Raw genomic sequence first — 18,629 nt, forward strand, 5'->3', positions numbered from 1 at the left:
GTTTCATTTGCCCGTTTTTCACTGTATACCCCGCTAATTTCTGAGGCATTATTTACATTTAGATTCAGATGGCAAGCTTCCCAGATTTTGTCAACAAAAATGCAACACCTGAAGCCCAGTTCATTGGTGAACTTTTAGCTCCTTCGACTTATCTTGACCAGAAGTCTGGACGGGAAACATGGAGTTTGGCTTTTGTTCCTGATGGTTTCTATTTTGCTTGGTCTCAAGGGCGGCGCATCGTACGTCTCATCCCCTGGTCAAAATGCTTAAGTAACTTTTCTGTCAGGAAGGAGGAGTGGCAAAATGGCTAAAGACCTAGGCGTTCATCTTGGCAAGGTAGCGACAGCGACCTGATGCCCTGAGAGTACACAATCAACTGCGGCGATATCATTTGGGGCCTGGCATTTGGTTCTACTATTCCTGGAAAACAGAGCCGTGGTGTGAATATCGAGTACCGGCACCAAGACCTGCTGCTGGCTACTGGTCTCAACAACGGCTCCATCAAGATATGGGATGTGTACACAAGAAAAATTTTGTTGAATTTGATGGCGCACACAGACATTGTTAGAAATCTTAATTTCGCTCCAGATGGCAGTTTAGTGTTGGCGTCCGCCTCCAGAGACAAGATTTTACGTGTTTGGAACCTCAAGGACAATGGTAACATTATGAAAAGTGCTTCACGGACATCAAAACTGGGTGTACTGCATTGCCTGCTCCCTGGTGTTCCTGTGGGACATGGATGAATACACTCGATTCATAAGCTGGAGGGCCACCATAATGATGTGATGTCCTGCGATTTCTCTCCTGACGGAACCTTGCTGGCCACAGCCTCCTATGACACTCGTGTCATATTGTGGGATCCTCACACGGCCACTATGCTGCTGGGGTTGGGGCACCTCTTCCCACCTCCTTCTTCTATTATCGCAGGAGCCACAAATAACTGTTGGGTTCGCTCTGTGGCCTTTTGTCATGATGGCATATTGCCAGCATTACAGATGACCAGTTGGTGCGTTTTTGGAGCATCAATAAGAAATCTCCCCAGGCCATCACATCCCTTACTAATGGCCTCTGCTGTGCCTTCTCAACAGATAGCTACTGGCTCACGTGATAGCACCGTTTATTTCTGGGCATGTCTACGCAGAGTCGCCAGCCTGCAGCACTTGTGTCGCATGGCACTGAGAAAAGTACTGTCCACACAGCAAGTCTACACACTGCCTATACCTCAATCCATGCAAGACTACCTCGCCTACAGAAGGTTCTAGACCCTCAGGACATTTGGCAAGAAAAGTTTGGGGTGGAGGGCTATTGGATGTTGGGGACAATAATTATTATTATTATATATTAATATAAATTACTAATTTATTTTTCCAGCACAGCTTCTTGTGCAAAAGCTTATGGTGCATCTTTCAAGGAAGAGACAGGTGTTGTAATGTCCTTTTTCTGGCAGATATGAATGTTGGCTGCTCCAAAGTGGTGTTTTCTCTAAAGTATATCAGCAATAAGTTGGGGAAGAAACAAGTGAGTGAGCACTAGAATTAAAGCATTTTTGTACATGAATAGTGGTGTGTGTGTGTTGAGAAGTATGTGCTTTGTAACTGTGACAATGCAGTGATTATTTTTCCTTTCTAAAATGTATATCTGAACAGATATGCATATGCATGCAACTTAAAATATTTTATTTATTTATTTAATTATTTATAGATGCATATTTTTTCATTCATTTTCTCTGCTGAATCTAAGACGTTTGTTTTCGCGATATATATATATATATATATATATATATAAAGCTCTTACTGTGAAAACACCAGTTGTATGATGGGAGAGTAAGTAATTTGGTATTCACTTAATCTTTCTCTTCTACAGACACTTCCTTAAACGTTGGCAGGCTTTAAATCAATTTATTTTATGTATCAAACTGTACCTGACAAGCACAATAAAGTATTTTATTTTTTGTGAAAACACGAAAAGGTCTGTCTTTAAGTTAACATAACTTTGCTTAGTTGCACAGTAAAGTAACTAATAACTAATTTATAGTCAATAGAAAACATGTTTAAAGGATACCTTTATAGTACATTAAAACACTTTTATCCAAAAGATGTACTGTAATTTAATATAGAAACCGTTATTTGTGGCAGGCGGAACTATGTATCCAGACTTTTTACCAGTCGGACAGAAGTTACTGCGCTCAATTCTGCGCAATTGTAAACATTTGAAGCCAGTATTTTTACCCAATTCCTCATTTATTTGGTAATAAAATAAATGGCTCTGTACCTTCTTGTAGAATTTATTTCGTTTTGCTATGATTGAATTGCAGCACCAAGGCTTGGAAAAGAATTCTAATAAATTATTTGGCTCTTGGACGGACTTTTGTGATGTCTGAGGACATGCTACAATTTCAGAAGCAGTTTTCTGAACGTTGTAGCTCTCCGAGATTCAGGAGCAGTGCATCATGGGAACTGATTCGTCGTTAAGAAAATAGGCGACAGCACGGTTTTACGAGCGATAATGTTAGTATTGCTTTAGCGGTCCTTGTGTATAGTGGTGTTTTACACTCGAATGTTTGTTTAACGGTTAGTGGTATATTTGTCACCATGATGGTAAACAGTGTATGCACTGGTGCAGTCACTAGGCGACGGAGCAGCAATTCATACTTACCTGGCAGGGGAGATACCATGATCAAGAAGGTGGTTCACCCAGGGTGAGGCTCAACCATTGCACTTTCGGTTGTGTTGACCTCTGCGAATTCCCCAAATGTGGGAATCTCGACTGCATAATTTCTGGTAGTGGGGGACTGCGTTCGCGCTCTCCCCTGATATTCATTGTTTTAAAGTAAGACTTCATCCTATAATTGTAAATGAATTAACATGCATTGTTTTTTGCTTTCATTAAATATATGATCAACTAATAATGGATAGACATTTAGTTTAACAAAAACGGGCCACGCTTAAACAAAAAAATACCTAGAATAAAAACATATGTACAAAAATAAAATAATTAGGAATGTGTGCAATATAGGCAAATGAGTAAATACATGGTCAAATCACGATAAATCATAATAGTTTATTTTCTGTTAACACTGAAAAACTTAACTAGTTAAAACTAGTTAAAATTTTACAATTATACCTTGTGTTAAAAAAACAAACAAACAAACAAACAAAAAAAACCAGTATGAAGGTGTATGGGGATTCCCCGAAAGTGCATCACTCCCACACAGTACAGACCAAATCTTTATACACATTAATGTACAGCTCTGGGGGGGATACTGTCAGCAGTTCACAAAAAAAAAAAAAGTTCATCCCACCAATACATACCTGCAGGAAAAACTTTTGCAGTGGTGCCATTTTTTCCAGAGCTGTATGTATATAGCAATAATTAAAAACAAAATATATATATATTTTTAACTAAAGACATTTAGAAGGGGGAACAAAGGATAAATGAGACATTTTATCATTCCATTGATCAGCCTGAAACTCACCTAATATATTGATAGTGCTTTTATATAATATACACAGTATATTTTGCACACAAATTTACACCCCACTACTTCAGTTTTCCATGAAACATTGTTAAACATTTTTAAAGAGCCACCCCCCCCCCCCCCCACCCCCCCATCATAGCCTTCATATGTTAACTTAAACAGTCAATTTAAACTTAGTGTCTTACATTTTAGGCATTTGGCAGACCTCTTACCTCTTGTAGATCCTTGGATCTACATAAGGAAGAAACTATTGTTATTGTATTTATGTATGTAGCACTGACGATGTCAACCACAATCCACATTTCAAACTGATGCCTTTGCAAATTGTCAACAGGCCATATTGGTGGCAACTAAAAGGTCCCACTGAGCTAGATGAAAGTGGAGTGAGCTTCTTCATAACACCTGATAAAAGATCACAAGCAAGCAAGTTCCTGCCACATCAGTATTAGTGTAGTATGCAAAGTGAACACAATACACTCTATGTATGTACTGTCTGTATATTGACAAAGGGCATTGATGAGATGTGGGCAAGCCAGCAGTGACACCTGGAGGGCATCCAGGATCCACTAGACATGACAAAATAGAGTGGCATGTATTAATCAGTCAGCAATGTGGATGTGCCTGCTACACATCTGCCTGAAAGTAACAGCCCACATGGATTCAAAAAGACTCGAAATATGATTCCAGGTATGTCCATATAGTTGGTATACTTATAACATAGGAAATGTGTGATCCTTTCATTACTCTTTATACACCTTATTTCATGTTCAGTTCCCCACTGAGCAGAAATGTTTCCTGGGCTGCCAGACTCTCTGCACAAGGTGTTTGAGCTGCTCGCTGGAAATGTTTTGCCAAATTTGCTGACAGGCTTTACAAACATCTTCAGGACTGTGTGGTTGTACAGCAGGGTACAACTGATGTGTATACTTAATACTAATTATTTGACCTGGTGTAGGTGATAATGCTATGTCTAAATAGTGTAGACCCCATATTATATTAATCAGGACAAAAAAAGACCTAAAATCCATTTCAATTTAGTCTCGAATATATTGTAGGCTGCATGTGATTATAGTGCATAGGCCTTCAACAATAAGGCTGTCCAGATTACTGTTCTATACATAATAAATGAGCCTAACCATAGGATATGCATGCACAGCATGCACAAGCTGAGCGATTCTTTTTCATTCATCTCCTTGTTTACCTGCAATGAAAAAACAACCACAGGTACATGAGCAGTTAACAGCAGATATATATTTATAGTCAATAAATGTTATCATACCCTTTATGATCCCATCATTGACAGGACCAACGTCATAAAATATTTATACACCGTCTTGGCAAAAAGTCCTTTTGCTCCCTAAGAAACATATTTCCCACTACCCCAGTTTACTCATGGTCAAACATTTGTTTAGTCCGGATCCTAAGAGTTATTCTGGCTTAGTTCAAGTGAAAATATTTCATGTTCACTATTAAACTGTGGTCATTTTTTTCTGTCTGCAGAGTTCACATTTTGTCTGCAGAGTTGATAATTAAAATCTGCAAGGACTGTGTCAAATAAGTACACATGCATTTACATTTGTTGATTTTTTTTAAGTGACCTCTGCAACTTTAATAGAGGAATGTAGATTGTATAACCATTCTATCCAAGAAGAGAGTTTTTAATTATTTACATTTGGTGTCCAGAGACCGTCTGTGGAGAGAAGACAACAAACAAATTACATTACATTCCATCTAAGGATACAGTATAAGAACAAAAAGATTCAATAAATGTTATCAAATTGTAACTATATTGAGAGCCTAAGATTAACAGCAAGGCTTGTTACTGTAAGCCTCTAGCAATGTCCTGCTTATGAGTGGGCTGGGGTATGATGTATAAGGTTTTTGATAATTTGTAAACTGTATGAGCACCCTTAAAGTGGAAGAACATGTATAACTGTGTATCGTGCTGCCCGACTATTTTTGTGCATCCTGATGAAATCATTAAGCTCTTCCATGAATCAGTTGCTACAGAATAAATATTTGAATGAGCAGTGAGATTTGTTAAAAACAGTAACAATAAAGGTGATGAAATAATGACACCTTTAGACTCCAATTTTATGTAATAATTCCCTTCTCCAACACATCTGGTCCTCTTCATAGGACCCATTGTCCTGCACAGATTCATGTGGACAGTTATTGCTTAGTTCCTAAAAAGGTAAAATGATAGCAGGACAACTGTGGTAAAAACAAAGAAAGTCTGCAGTAGATACAATGACTGAAGTAAGTGCTAGTTGTAGGAAAAACTGGTTAAATTCCAAATACTGTAAATATAACCGAGTCCGTAAAAATGTAAAAATAACTGCACCTTCCATTTTATAATTAGCACAGTTTTATACTACCTTATGCTCGTTGATGTGATTACGTGTTGGACAGGGGAAGAGGAAGATCTTTACTCTAGGGTTTTTTCCTGCTGTATTAGCCGAACATGCATCCTTGTGTAAAACAACTAAAATCAACAAACAGTAAGTAATACAAACATAAATGTGGTTAAATGGACCAATAGGGGAAAAAAAAAAAAAAAAAAAGCACTTACTGTACCATATACTAAATTTTAAATTATTATGATGAACGTGATGTGATAAAATCACTCATTTGTTTATCTGCATTATTTTTCCCATAATTTTACATTTAAAGCATCAACCTTTCAAATGAGTTAACAGTGTAACCAAACCTTATATGATGGGTGTTTGGCAAAATTTTTCTAAATGACATGTAGAAATCGCGCTCAAACTTAATTTAGGATTGAAAATATTCCTAGCTTAAAGTCAGACACAAAAGTTCTTTATGAAGCTTTCTACTCTTTTTTTCCCCCCCAGCAAGAATTAGGACTGCAGCAAGGAAAGCGTGACGGTTAGGGTTAGCCACCAGTTTCCCGCACGTACCCTTGATGAGTGTAATGAAGGGATCAAGTACTGCTTATACCAAAAAAATCTAAAACAACAAAACATTCAAATAATTTAATACAAGTATATAAAATAATTATTTTAAATGTCTGTGCCATGGACGATTTCTGGAGTAAATTGCAGTGGTCTAATTTTTTTCCCAGAGCAGTTTTATTTTATTTCCAACATTGTAGGCTGTATCACTGTTTCAAAGCTGCATCTTCATGTTTACTAAAAACTGTACGGTCTCAGTCACCTGTAGACACATCACATGACTTTCATTAATAGACTTAAGAACTTTTAGCCAGGGCCTGTATTTACGGATCGTCTTAGGATAGGAAATCACTACCAAGTGGGCAAAAATTCTCAGAGTTATGCCATTTTGGTCCTACTTTTAGAAGTAGGAGTTAGACCTATTCATCAAGATCCTTGAAATAAGAAATCACTGCCATCATCACCAAAATAAAGGAAGTTAGGGGAAACAATTTGGTAACAATGACATAAGATATGTTTAGACAAAAAAAAAAAAAAAACCCTCAATGCTTTTTTTTATTTATTCCGTCATAAGCAGCACTTCATTAACACGGCGTACTCCTGCGTTTCACACTCTTCAGGGTTATGTGCAACAAACTGCCTTCACTCACTTATCTTTAAAATAAGGTAAGAGTAGTTTCTTTACATTTTACTCCCTCATCCACAAGCAAAAAGCCCTCATCCTCTTTAGTTTCGCTTACTTTTTAAATTCATTTTAATCATATTATGATAGTCCTACACGACTCTTTTATAGGGGCTTTAAACAGCTGTAATTGAAACAGTCTGATTAGGATAACTGAGGTCATGCATCTACAAGTTTTGTCTATGTGCATAAAACTCACAACTGCCACAGATTTCACCATCTCACTTTTCCACTGTTCCACAAAACTATAAAAACCTGTTCCTACTTTTTGCGGCTCTCTGGGTCGTAAAAGGTACAATCACATGCTTTCCTGGACAAGGTCTTACTCCTCGCTAACAAAAAAAGAAAGAACAGGGCAAATTTAATGTCAAATAAACCAAAAAAAAAAGTGTGGGTGAGGGACAGAAACAGCATGAGGGCAGATGAATTTTCCACTAAAGTAAAAGTGGTTTTATATTCCCAACTTGAAAATAAAAACAGACTAAAAAACGGTCCTTAGCACTAAAAGTTTAGACTATGAAAATATGAACACCACATATTAAAAATAAATAAATAAAACTCTCAAAGCCAAGTCAACCACAGTACCTAAAGTTAGATAAACTGAACAGGCAAACATTTATTTCCACCTGGATCTGTGGTCTGGGTCAGAGCCAGCAGGGAATCTGTACAATTTAATGTTTTGTCTTTTGCCCCCCTTGCTGGGAACATTGGTGCATCTACATTATAATTAAGAAAGACACTGTTAACTGCAGAAAAAGGCTTTCCCAAGAGAAGCAATTAAAGCTAAAAAGCTAAATCCTAAAAAAAATAATAATAATTAATTGGGCCCTGTAAAAACAATAGGGTTTGCAGTTTATGAAGACTGATGCAAATTCACACTTCCATTTTAGATTAATAATAGCAAAAAGTGAAGAAAAATAACTTAAACTATGAACATAAATTCAATAATACCAAGCTTTTTATTTCCCTTATGAAACACAGGCACAGAAACCATACAGAGATTTTGATTAAGACATGGTGTTAAAATAGTCACAATGGTGGTGAACACGTGTGGCGGACTGTTTTTTATATAAATAAAACACCAAGTTTTATAACTCTGCACTTGCAAAAAATATAAAAATCAATCTCTTTTGGTTCTTACTTTAACACAATGAATATCAGGGGAGAGCGCGAACGCAGTCCCCCACTACCAGAAATTATGCAGTCGAGATTCCCACATTTGGGGAATTCGCAGAGGTCAACACAACCGAGAGTGCAATGGTTGAGCCTCACCCTGGGTGAACCACCTTCTTGATCATGGTATCTCCCCTGCCAGGTAAGTATGAATTGCTACACCATCGCACAAGGACTGCACCACCATACACACTGTTTACCATCATGGTAATAAATTTACCACAAACCGTTAAACAAACATCCGAGTGTAAAACACCACAATAAAAAGCACCGCTAAAGCATTACTAATATTATTACCCGTAAAACCGTGCTGCCGTGTATATTCTTAACAACGAAACAGTTCCCATGATGCATTGCTTCTGAATCTATGAGAGCTACAACGTCCAGGAAACGGCTTCAGAAATGGAGTAGGTTCTCGAACATTACAACAGACAGTCCAAGAGGAAAACGCGTGTTGCTCCGCTGTAGCAATCAGGAAAAATATTTCAACTAGAGTATTTTATTAGAACCGTTTTAAAGCCTCGCTACAGTTAGCCCCGCCCCTCGGTGTGAAGTTCAGTTTCAGCCAAAATAAAATTCTCTACAATACATTTTACAGACCTCACTTTAATAAATGAGGAATGTAAATGTATACAATGAGTTATATAAACAGTTCTCATAAAAATGAACAAGGAGTCGATTTCTGTTTAGCCGAAATAAATAATAAAATACGTAAAGTTTGACTGGATTTCCCACAGCGAAAAAGAATTACTGATGTATTTAAAAGCACACGCTGTAGTTCACACTCACATCATCCCATAAAAGCAGCGCTACAACAGTTAGCTCTAGTGCAGGACGCCACGCAGATTCACTATTATAATCTTTTTTTGACAGAGAGAGAGGGGGTGCACCGTTCCCGGAAGCACTGCAATACCAGGTCGATGCGTGGAGTGGACGGAGCAAGCCCCTATTCCATCTCCCTGTTCCAAAAATCAATTTAATATATGGTCCCCGGGTAGGGGACGTATCAGATATTAAACTGATAAGAACAGATACTACACTTGATCTTAGCCAAAAGGCCGAGAAGCGATACCGGCAACTGCAAAGAACAAACGGTGTCATTCAACAGATTGGTAATCCTGAGGAAGGCAAATGCTCATTTCTATTAATACTGTATAAACAAGCAATATAGATTATGAAAAATACATTATTTATACTGAAATTAGTGGGCGAAAGAGGATATTTAAGCGAAACTTAAGAAAAATTAATAATGAATTCGCAGACCAGCCAATCAGATGCCAGAGTACAAAATCTTTTCCAGTACAAAGTCAGATTGTTTTAAAAATACATTCTGAACCAAACATTTAAAAGTGGAGTAAAATAATTTGACCGATAACAACCAACACTGCAAACTAAATACGGGGGAATTAATAGAACACGGCACATTACAACACTGCAAACTAAATACGGGGGTTAAATTTCAGCTGAATTATAGAACATTGCCCCTCGGTGGCCAAATGTGGTATTGCGTGAGAAAATCGGGAAAAAATTTGAAAGGTTACCCGTTTACTGCTGCTCCATGTAAAAACCTTTTCACGAGGATTTCTTGGTGAAAAGAAAAAAAATATTTTAAAAGTTTTAATTAATATGAATAAATTTTAAGGTACATCTTTCATTATATTTTAATATGTGCACTGAATGTAAATTTTACCCAAAGCTTTTTAGTCGTGGTGCAAAAAGCCAACATAAAAAAAACAACAACTTTATAACAGTTTTTAAAGCACGAACTTTATCCTCAGCTCTACATTTACTGTAAAAAGTAAAGCATCAGCAAGTAACAGCATCTTTACCACATGCGTCACTAAAGCGCCATTTCATTTCACTTCATTTCAGTTATTCAGGACGTGCAGCATTCCTTACCAAACTGCATTAAAAAGACACTTGTCTCCACAAAATCATAAAATAAATAAAACTGTCTAAGTATAAGGAAGAAAACTTTTCAAATTAATATTAAGATTTCTCTCACTTAATACTTTTAAATATTAAATTTAAATACATTTACATTTAGGCATTTCGCAGACGCTCTTATCCATATTATTTTTATCTCATTATACATCTGAGCAGATGAGGGTTAAGGGCCTTGCTCAAGGGCCCAACAGTGGCAACTTGGTGGTTGTGGGGTTTGAACCTGGGATCTTCCGAACCGTAGTCCAATGCCTTAACCACTGAGCTACCCCTGGCCCCACCTTACTAGTCTTTTAATGCAAAAAAAATTGCAATCACCTGCTGCTACAGAATCCAGGTAAGCTACACAACAACGCCACCTAAGGCTCTGGATTCATGTCTATAGTATGAGGCGCCGTATAGGGCTTAAATCAAACTTCACTCATGCACACATATGAAACACTTGCATACACATATGAGAAACACTCACACATACATATATACTACTAACTGCTCAAACAACTACATATGAAATGCGCACACACTTACACTCTCTCCGCGCACACACACACATGCATACTTTTCGCGCGCACACGCACATTCACCCATGAGATTCTCAGTGTAACCGGAAGGCATTTCAGTGTAGACGGACTTTTTGCTTCATTCGCCCTGAATGGTAGTACTGGTTTGTAAACAGCCTGCTGTTGAACAGTTTAGAAGTTGAAGTGGGACAGTATAATGATTATCACTGCTCAATCACATGGCGTATTCAGAACTGTACACATAACGTATGAATATTGCAGTGGCAGAAAATGCAGGTGATGATTTGCAAAAAGAAAATTAAAACACGGAATCTGTGGCTAATATGTCGGATCCTACAGCAGAAGCAACTACTGTTTTGTGAAATGTGTTACCTCGCCGTCGCTAATGTGAACAATAACTAACTCATCGGAATCCCACAGAGCTCTGAATCGGAAATTCAAACATTTTTTGTGGTGACGAATAAATCACTCGTTGTCTTCTAAACTGTCCATTAACAGTCTATGTAAGAAACGCTACTAATCAGGGAGAATGGACATTAAATATAGAACATTTATTGAAACAAAAACTGATACCATTAAATATGTAACGTATTGAAACGTTTATAACTTACGAATAAATTATCCGATTAAGTTACATGATGTACGGAGATGTATTTATTTTTACAGATTACTAGCCTATATACTGTAATACGAATGGTTGCTTAATTACATTAAAATGCAAATTATTATGTCCCATTTATATGATGTCATTGATAATTATAATCAAAGTATAAATTATTTTTCGAGTTAAATCTTTTTACACTCCAGTGATATGTAATGACTTATAGGAAAGTTTAATATGGCAGAAATCAACTTTTTTTTTTTTTTTTTTTTTTTAAATGATAACTCCCATCATCTCCGTTATGAATGATAAAAGCCTCATCTGTGATTGGTTAGATGCTTTACTATGAGTGATTTAATAAGCCAATCAATCCTCCTTTCTCAGCCCTTCCTTTATCCCCTCAGAGATAGAAGTCCACAGTAGAGACTGGTGTCGGTGAGTTGTTCTCACAGAGGTTACCAATCAGCAAAGTAAGCCAAGATTTCCTTCCCACAAAGTCTTCACGTTACCTAATAACTAAATATATATTCATTACAAGAGCTTAACTGTTTACACGGGTTACCAAATGGTTTACACCACCCTTCTCAAATTAATCCGGATCAGGCCGGATTGGGTCAGACTTGGGTCATGATGCAGCTTTATTACAATTAAGCCATTATTTCCATTATTAGTGGAATACCAGGCTCCATGTAAACACAGCTACTGGACAGCTAGCAATTAGCTGCTGCAAAGTGATGCTGAATAGACAATTGATCCCTAAAACAGACCTGCAGCATGGCATGCAGAGATTTATAATCAATTCTAAATACCTCACAGTTGTGACTCTTCTTATCTGAGGAACTGTTTGTTAAAGTAAGGTCAAAAATCACAAAATTAACAGTACCTCAGATTAGAGCTACTACGAGGGTGAGAGCTACTATGATTATTTAATGTTTTGGACACCTTCAGTATTGTTTTACAGCAATGGCCAAAAGTCAGATGGTATATGGAAGTATAATTACAAGCCTTTAACAAGTGTTAAAGGCTTAAATGGACAATTACTGCAAGTTTATGCAAATATTTAGTATTTGCAATGTTGACCCTTGTTTTTTTAAGACCGCTGCAATTCACCATTCTCAAAACTTTTGGCCACAGCTGTACAATGTAGAAAGAAATAATTTTTAGGCATGTTTAAAAATTTGACTGGTAGTGTATGTATGGGTTTGTGTAAAAAGTATTGTTGGAATTTCTAACACAATATAAGAATAGAATAATTAATAAAATAAAGATCTTCCAGTATCTACTTTATAATTACAGCGAGGAAAATAAGTATTTAGTCAGCCACCAATTCTGCAATTTTTGTGTCCATTTTTTCTGTAATTGTGTTACTTTTTACAGCAATTTTTACAGCACTTAAAGATGAGAGGCGCCTGTAATTTCAATCATAGGTATACCTCAACTATGAGACACAAAATAAGGGGGAAAAAAATCCAGAAGAGGCTCCTCTGTCCTCCACTCGTTACCTAAATTAATGGCATCTGTCATCAGTATAAAAGACATCTGTCCACAACCTCCAACAGTCACACTCCAAACTCCACTATGGCCAAAACCAAAAAGATGGAAAAAAGACACCAGAAACAAAATTGTAGACCTGCACCAGGCTGGGAAGACTGAATCTGCAAAAGGTAAGCAGCTTGGTGTAAAGAAATTAACAGTGGGAGCAATTATTAGAAAACGGAAGACATACAAGACCACTGATAATCTCCCTTGATCTAGGGCTCCACCCAAGATATCACCCCATGGGGTCAAAAAGATCACAAGAACTGTGAGCAAAAATCCCAGAACCACACTAGTGAATGACCTGCAGAGAGCTGAGACCAAAGTTACAAACGCTACCATCAGTAACACTGCGCCACCAGGGACTCAAATCCTGCAGTACCAAACGTGTTTACCAGCTTAAGCCAGCACATGTCCAGGCCCGTCTAAAGTTTGCTAGAGAGCATTTGGATGATCCAGAAGAGGATTGGGAGAATGTCATATGGTCAGTCGAAACCAAAATAGAACTTCATGTTTGGAGGAGAAAGAATGCTGAGTTGCATCCAAAAAACACCATACCTACCGTGAAGCATGGAGGTGGAAACATCATGCTATGTCCTTCAGCATGACAATGATTCCAAACACACCGCCCGGGCAACGAAAAAAAGTGGCTTCATAAGAAGCATTTCAAGGTCCTGGAGTGGCCTAGCCAGTCTCCAGATCTCAACCCCATAGAAAATCTTTGGAGGGAGTTCAAAGTCCGTGTTCCCCAGTGACAGCCCCAAAACATCAACAGGAATGGGCCAAAATACCAGCAACAATGTGTAAAAACCTTGTGAAGACTTACTGAAAACATTTGAGTGCCGTCATTGCCAACAAAGCATATATAAAGTATTAAGATGAAATTGTGTTATTGACCAAATACTTATTTTCCATCATAATTTGCAAAGAAATTCTTTAAAAATCCTACAATGTGATTTTCTGGATTTTTTTTCTTATTTTGTCTCATATAGTTGAGGTATACCCATGATGAAAATTTCAGGCCTCTCTTATCTTTTTAAGAGGGAGAACTTGCACAATTGGTGGCTGACTAAATACTTATTTTCCCCCGCTGTAAGTGAGATAATCTGCAGTTTATGCACAGAAAAAGCACTTTACAAGAGATACAAGCCAAACTGAATCCTAAAAAAAATAAACTCAGGGCTGATGGTGGAAAGAATTCCTAAGCCTGAACTTTTTTTTCCTTGCCCCCGAGGTGAGTAGGGGTGGGGGTACTATGTATGCAACACACTTAACACATACTGTAACTTGTTGGCCCCTGGGCCCAAATATATAAACAGCCTATGTATAATCCTGATCATCATTATTGTCAAGTGCCTCTTTTTAGATACTTTTATATTTGCATTATGCCCCCAGTATTATTCAAGAAAACACAGCATTTTCTTCTCAATATGTTCAGTGCCTAGATTGACATTATTAGCCTATCTTAGTACAATCACTGGAAGTAAATTCTACAGATGCTACAGCCATACCAAGACAGGTCAGTAAGTGGCAATAATAGTACTCCAAAGTACACAGAAATTGATTAACTAAAGGATATGAAAGGGACACATTCATTTTTCTTTAACAAATTTAACTGCAAAATATGCACCATTCAACAGAAAAACCATAAATATACTGTAAAAGACAGTATGGGATTAACGACTGCCTGCATCCTCGTCATAAAATCGGACCAGTACATAAAGAATTTTATCCATACTTTCGTCCGTGGCCTCGTCAATGTTGACTGAAAACATGCCAATCTTAAGCTTTTTAGACAGACGTTTTTTAAACTCTGGCGAGATGCCGTGTGTAAGAAGATAGCTTGTGTGCTGCCTGGAGACAGACAGATGCACCAGGGCAGGTCCATCCTTCGCTAATTTCTTACATAAAGTGACGAGATGGTGGGCGATAGTAAATGACAGGTCAAGCTCAGTAATGAAGGAGCACAAGTGAATTTTTAAATCAATCACACGATAGGTCATTGAGGGTGGAATATCTGCCGTAGCTGTTGCCCCTGGCAAACGTGCGGCGTGTTGCCGTGCTCTGACTGTTGCTTTATGAACAGGGTCTAATTCGTGCCGTGACAGCACTTTTTTCACCGCTGGTTCCATACATCAGTTTCCTTGCGCACACAGTGCAATAGCATGCTCCTGATTGCCGGAGCTTTTGACACCAGCTTCCAAAGGGCTTTCCGTCACTACCCACATCCTCAATCCAAGCGCCATTTATTCTTTATGCCTTTATCGATATCTTTAATGTCTTCCCTTGGCTTCATAACATTGACTTACGGTTCAAGTTGCCAGTATGAGACACAAATGTACAGTATGGGAGCTAAAAACACCTTCGCGCATGGAGCATTGCCTTAACCTGCATCACTGTATTTTACAAAGACACAAGGCCTGCTTCTGATTGGCTCATCGGCTTTATTTAGACTTACCCAAATGCATTCATTTGTTTATTTATTAATTCATTTCTTCATTTGCCTAATCATAGGGAGAAGAAAAAGATTTTGAACCCTAATGCTAAGAACACAAACAATTTCAGTAATGCTAAGCATTTCTTCCCTGCATTAAGCTTAGTAGACGAACAGCAACCTTACAGGGATTAAAAAAAAATAATAATAAAATAAATCACAGTAGACCTTCAAGGTAATTACAATAGTGGTGATGGATGTTATAATTAGTACACACACACACACACGATTAAGCTTAATATATATAAAGCCCAAGGAATCTCTGCACAATTCGTGGGTAGTATTGTTTTTAAATATAAATGAATAGAGTATCGCCCGCCTCCCCATCTCACAACCACCCAATGCACAAGCACTGCCCTTCTCTTCCTTCCTCTTTTCAGAGTGAAAGAGTTAATCACATCCTGCCAAACTCACATCCACTAAGCACCTATAAAGTCTTGATAAATATTTTATCTTAGTAACATTGCCAGAAATTATTAAATATTAATGTAAAGGAGGGTCACTTTGGTATGTGTGCTACTACCATGGAGCACTGATCAAAATGCAACAGGCACGAAAATCAAATACACGCTATTTACAAACAAGCACAAGCATGTTAATAGAAAGAGACAACAGATGGTTTAAATGGGCTATTATCTTGTGCTTACAATAGAAAAATACATAGTTTAATAAAAATCATGCACAATTCCCATGCCCAACCTACAGTACAGCAGGTCAAGACAGCTTTGAGAGGATCACATTCAGTACTGGTAAAATGACTACGAACACATCTGGTTGTCTTACATTCTTTGACCAGTAGAGGGGTTTGTGTGCAAATACAGCCTCAAGAAATGAACCCTTTTGTGAACCAACTGGCTGGAAAGCTTTTTCATCTCAACATATATAATAATCTGTCAACACAGTTATTTGCAAACATTACACAGATTATACAGTTGTACAGTACATAATTGCTGCTAATTAACCAGATGGTAATATAACCTAGTAAACTACCTGTACATACAATATGACTACTACTTTATTTCAATGTGCAATATCAAGATCTGACTTTAGTACAATGAATATCAGGGGAGAGCGCGAACGCAGTCCCCCACTACCAGAAATTATGCAGTCGAGATTCCCACATTTGGGGAATTCGCAGAGGTCAACACAACCGAGAGTGCAATGGTTGAGCCTCACCCTGGGTGAACCACCTTCTTGATCATGGTATCTCCCCTGCCAGGTAAGTATGAATTGCTGCCCCATCGCCCAGCGACTGCACCACCACACACACTGTTTACCATCATGGTGATAAACCTACCACAAACCGTTAAACGAACATTCGCGTGTAAAACACCAAAATATAGGAGGACCGCTAAAGAATTACTATTTATTTATTTTTTTTTAAACGTAAAGCCGTGTTCCTAAAAATGAAACAGTTCCCATGATGCATTGCTTATGAATCTGCATCTGAAGTCCTCGAACATCACAACAGTTAGTCCAAAGGAAGCAGTGTATTGCGCTGTATCAAAGTATTATCGCTGTAAGCAATGGGAGTCAGGATTCAACGACTCTTATTACTTCATCAGAAATATTTCTAATACTTTATAAAAAATATTTTAAATCCTCGCTAGAATTAGCCCCGCCCCTCGGCGAGCAGTTCAGTTACAACCAAAATGAACCGACTTCTCTACAAAACATTTTACAGACATTCATTTTATTAATAAAAAAAAAGTATGACTTTAAAAGTATATAATTAGAACGTTATATAACCGGTTTCCATAGACATTGTGTTGAAATAACTAAGTAAAAAATAAACACGAGCGCGGAAATTTCTGTCCGACTGGTTACAAGAGGCGGGTACATAGTTCCAGGAACAATAGTTCCGCCAGTAATAAAATATAGTTGTTCTATTAATTTACAATCCTTTAGTCTTCGTAATCTTTATTATTATTATTATTTGTGTGCTGGTACGTTAAAATACATTCCACGCATTTCTAAACTAAACCACATCGTCCCCGAATACGTTATAAGCATTAGTTCTAATGAAGGACTCCACACACTCAGACAGCTGTAGCAATAAGAATCAGGAAAATATTTCAACTAGAGTATTTTATTAGAACCGTTTTAAAGCCTCGCTACAGTTAGCAACGCCTATAACAGTTAGCTCTAGTGCAGGACGCCACGCAGTTTCACTATTATGATCTTTTTTTTGACAGAGAGAGAGAGGGGGTGCACCGTTCCCGGATGTACTGCAATACCGGGTCGATGCGTGGAGTGGACGGAGCAAGCCCCTATTCCATCTCCCTGTTCCAAAAATCAATTTAATATATGGTCCCCGGGTAGGGGACGTATCAGATATTAAACCGATAAGAACAGATACTACACTTGATCTTAGCCAAAAGGCCGAGAAGCGATGCCGACAGCAGCAAAGAACAAACGGGAACATTCTACAGATCGGTAATCCCGAGGAGGGAAAATGTTCATTTTTTTAATACTATACAAACAACCAGTATAAATTACGGAAAAATATTGTTTATACTAAAATTAGCGGGCGAAAGTGGCTTTAAAAAAGAAAAAAAAAACGAAACACAAGAGAAATAAATAATGAATTCGCTAACCAGCCAATCAGAGACCAGACTCCAAACCTCCCTCCCCAGTACAAACGATGTGAAAAAGATGTGAAACTTCAGTTTAATTATATAACATTGCCCCTCAGTGGCTAAGTGTGGTATTGCAGGAGAAAATCAGGGGGAAAAAAAAGTGAGCGATTACAAGGTCACCACCTGTTCTTACAAGTAAAACTTTTACACGAGGATTTCTTGTTAAAAAGAAAATGCATAATTTTAATGTGTGCAATCCAAACAACAGGAGGCTACAATCACCAAACAAACACTGAATAAAATTGTAACTAAAACAATTGTAGTAATTAATTAGAATGTTCTTTTGTCGTAGTGCAAAAAAGTGAACAATAAAAAGGAAAAACAGTTTCTTAAAACACAGACCTTACCAGTTCTAAATTTACTGATAAGTAAAAGAAGTGCATCCTTACCACATGCGTCACTGAAGCGCCATTTTCCAGCAGCGGTTTATACAGGCCTGCTCGCTCATATACAGCGCTGAACTTCATTTATTCAAGACGTGCAGAACTTCTTATTAAAATGCATTAAAAGGACAACTCTGTCTCCAAAACCATGAAATAAAATAAAACTGTTTCACTTGAATCGAAAAGACCGTTTTTTTGCGCGCGCGCAAAATCATTTGACGGTAAAATTATGAATAAGAAAAACATTTTAAAATTGTTTCAAG

At 37.6% G+C, this 18,629-nt stretch overlaps 5 non-coding genes and 1 pseudogene across 5 annotated transcripts; 2 read left to right on the forward strand and 4 right to left on the reverse strand.

The window, feature by feature from the left end:
• Nucleotides 1-68: 68 nt before the first annotated feature.
• On the forward strand, nucleotides 69-1,271 carry LOC128532293 (WD repeat and SOCS box-containing protein 1-like; annotated as a pseudogene).
• Nucleotides 1,272-2,647: 1,376 nt separating this feature from the next.
• On the forward strand, nucleotides 2,648-2,812 carry LOC128532380 (U1 spliceosomal RNA). The gene has a single exon (XR_008361289.1). It is a non-coding gene; the product is annotated as a U1 spliceosomal RNA (small nuclear RNA).
• Nucleotides 2,813-8,233: 5,421 nt separating this feature from the next.
• LOC128532383 (U1 spliceosomal RNA) lies at nucleotides 8,234-8,398 on the reverse strand. Its single transcript, XR_008361292.1, has one exon. It is a non-coding gene; the product is annotated as a U1 spliceosomal RNA (small nuclear RNA).
• Nucleotides 8,399-9,127: 729 nt separating this feature from the next.
• Nucleotides 9,128-9,318, reverse strand: LOC128532394 (U2 spliceosomal RNA). The gene has a single exon (XR_008361301.1). It is a non-coding gene; the product is annotated as a U2 spliceosomal RNA (small nuclear RNA).
• Nucleotides 9,319-16,406: 7,088 nt separating this feature from the next.
• Nucleotides 16,407-16,571, reverse strand: LOC128532384 (U1 spliceosomal RNA). The gene has a single exon (XR_008361293.1). It is a non-coding gene; the product is annotated as a U1 spliceosomal RNA (small nuclear RNA).
• A 976-nt stretch (nucleotides 16,572-17,547) lies between these two features.
• LOC128532395 (U2 spliceosomal RNA) lies at nucleotides 17,548-17,738 on the reverse strand. The gene has a single exon (XR_008361302.1). It is a non-coding gene; the product is annotated as a U2 spliceosomal RNA (small nuclear RNA).
• Nucleotides 17,739-18,629: the final 891 nt, after the last annotated feature.

Source organism: Clarias gariepinus, chromosome 10, assembly GCF_024256425.1.
Source record: "Clarias gariepinus isolate MV-2021 ecotype Netherlands chromosome 10, CGAR_prim_01v2, whole genome shotgun sequence".
Lineage (NCBI taxonomy): Eukaryota > Metazoa > Chordata > Actinopteri > Siluriformes > Clariidae > Clarias > Clarias gariepinus.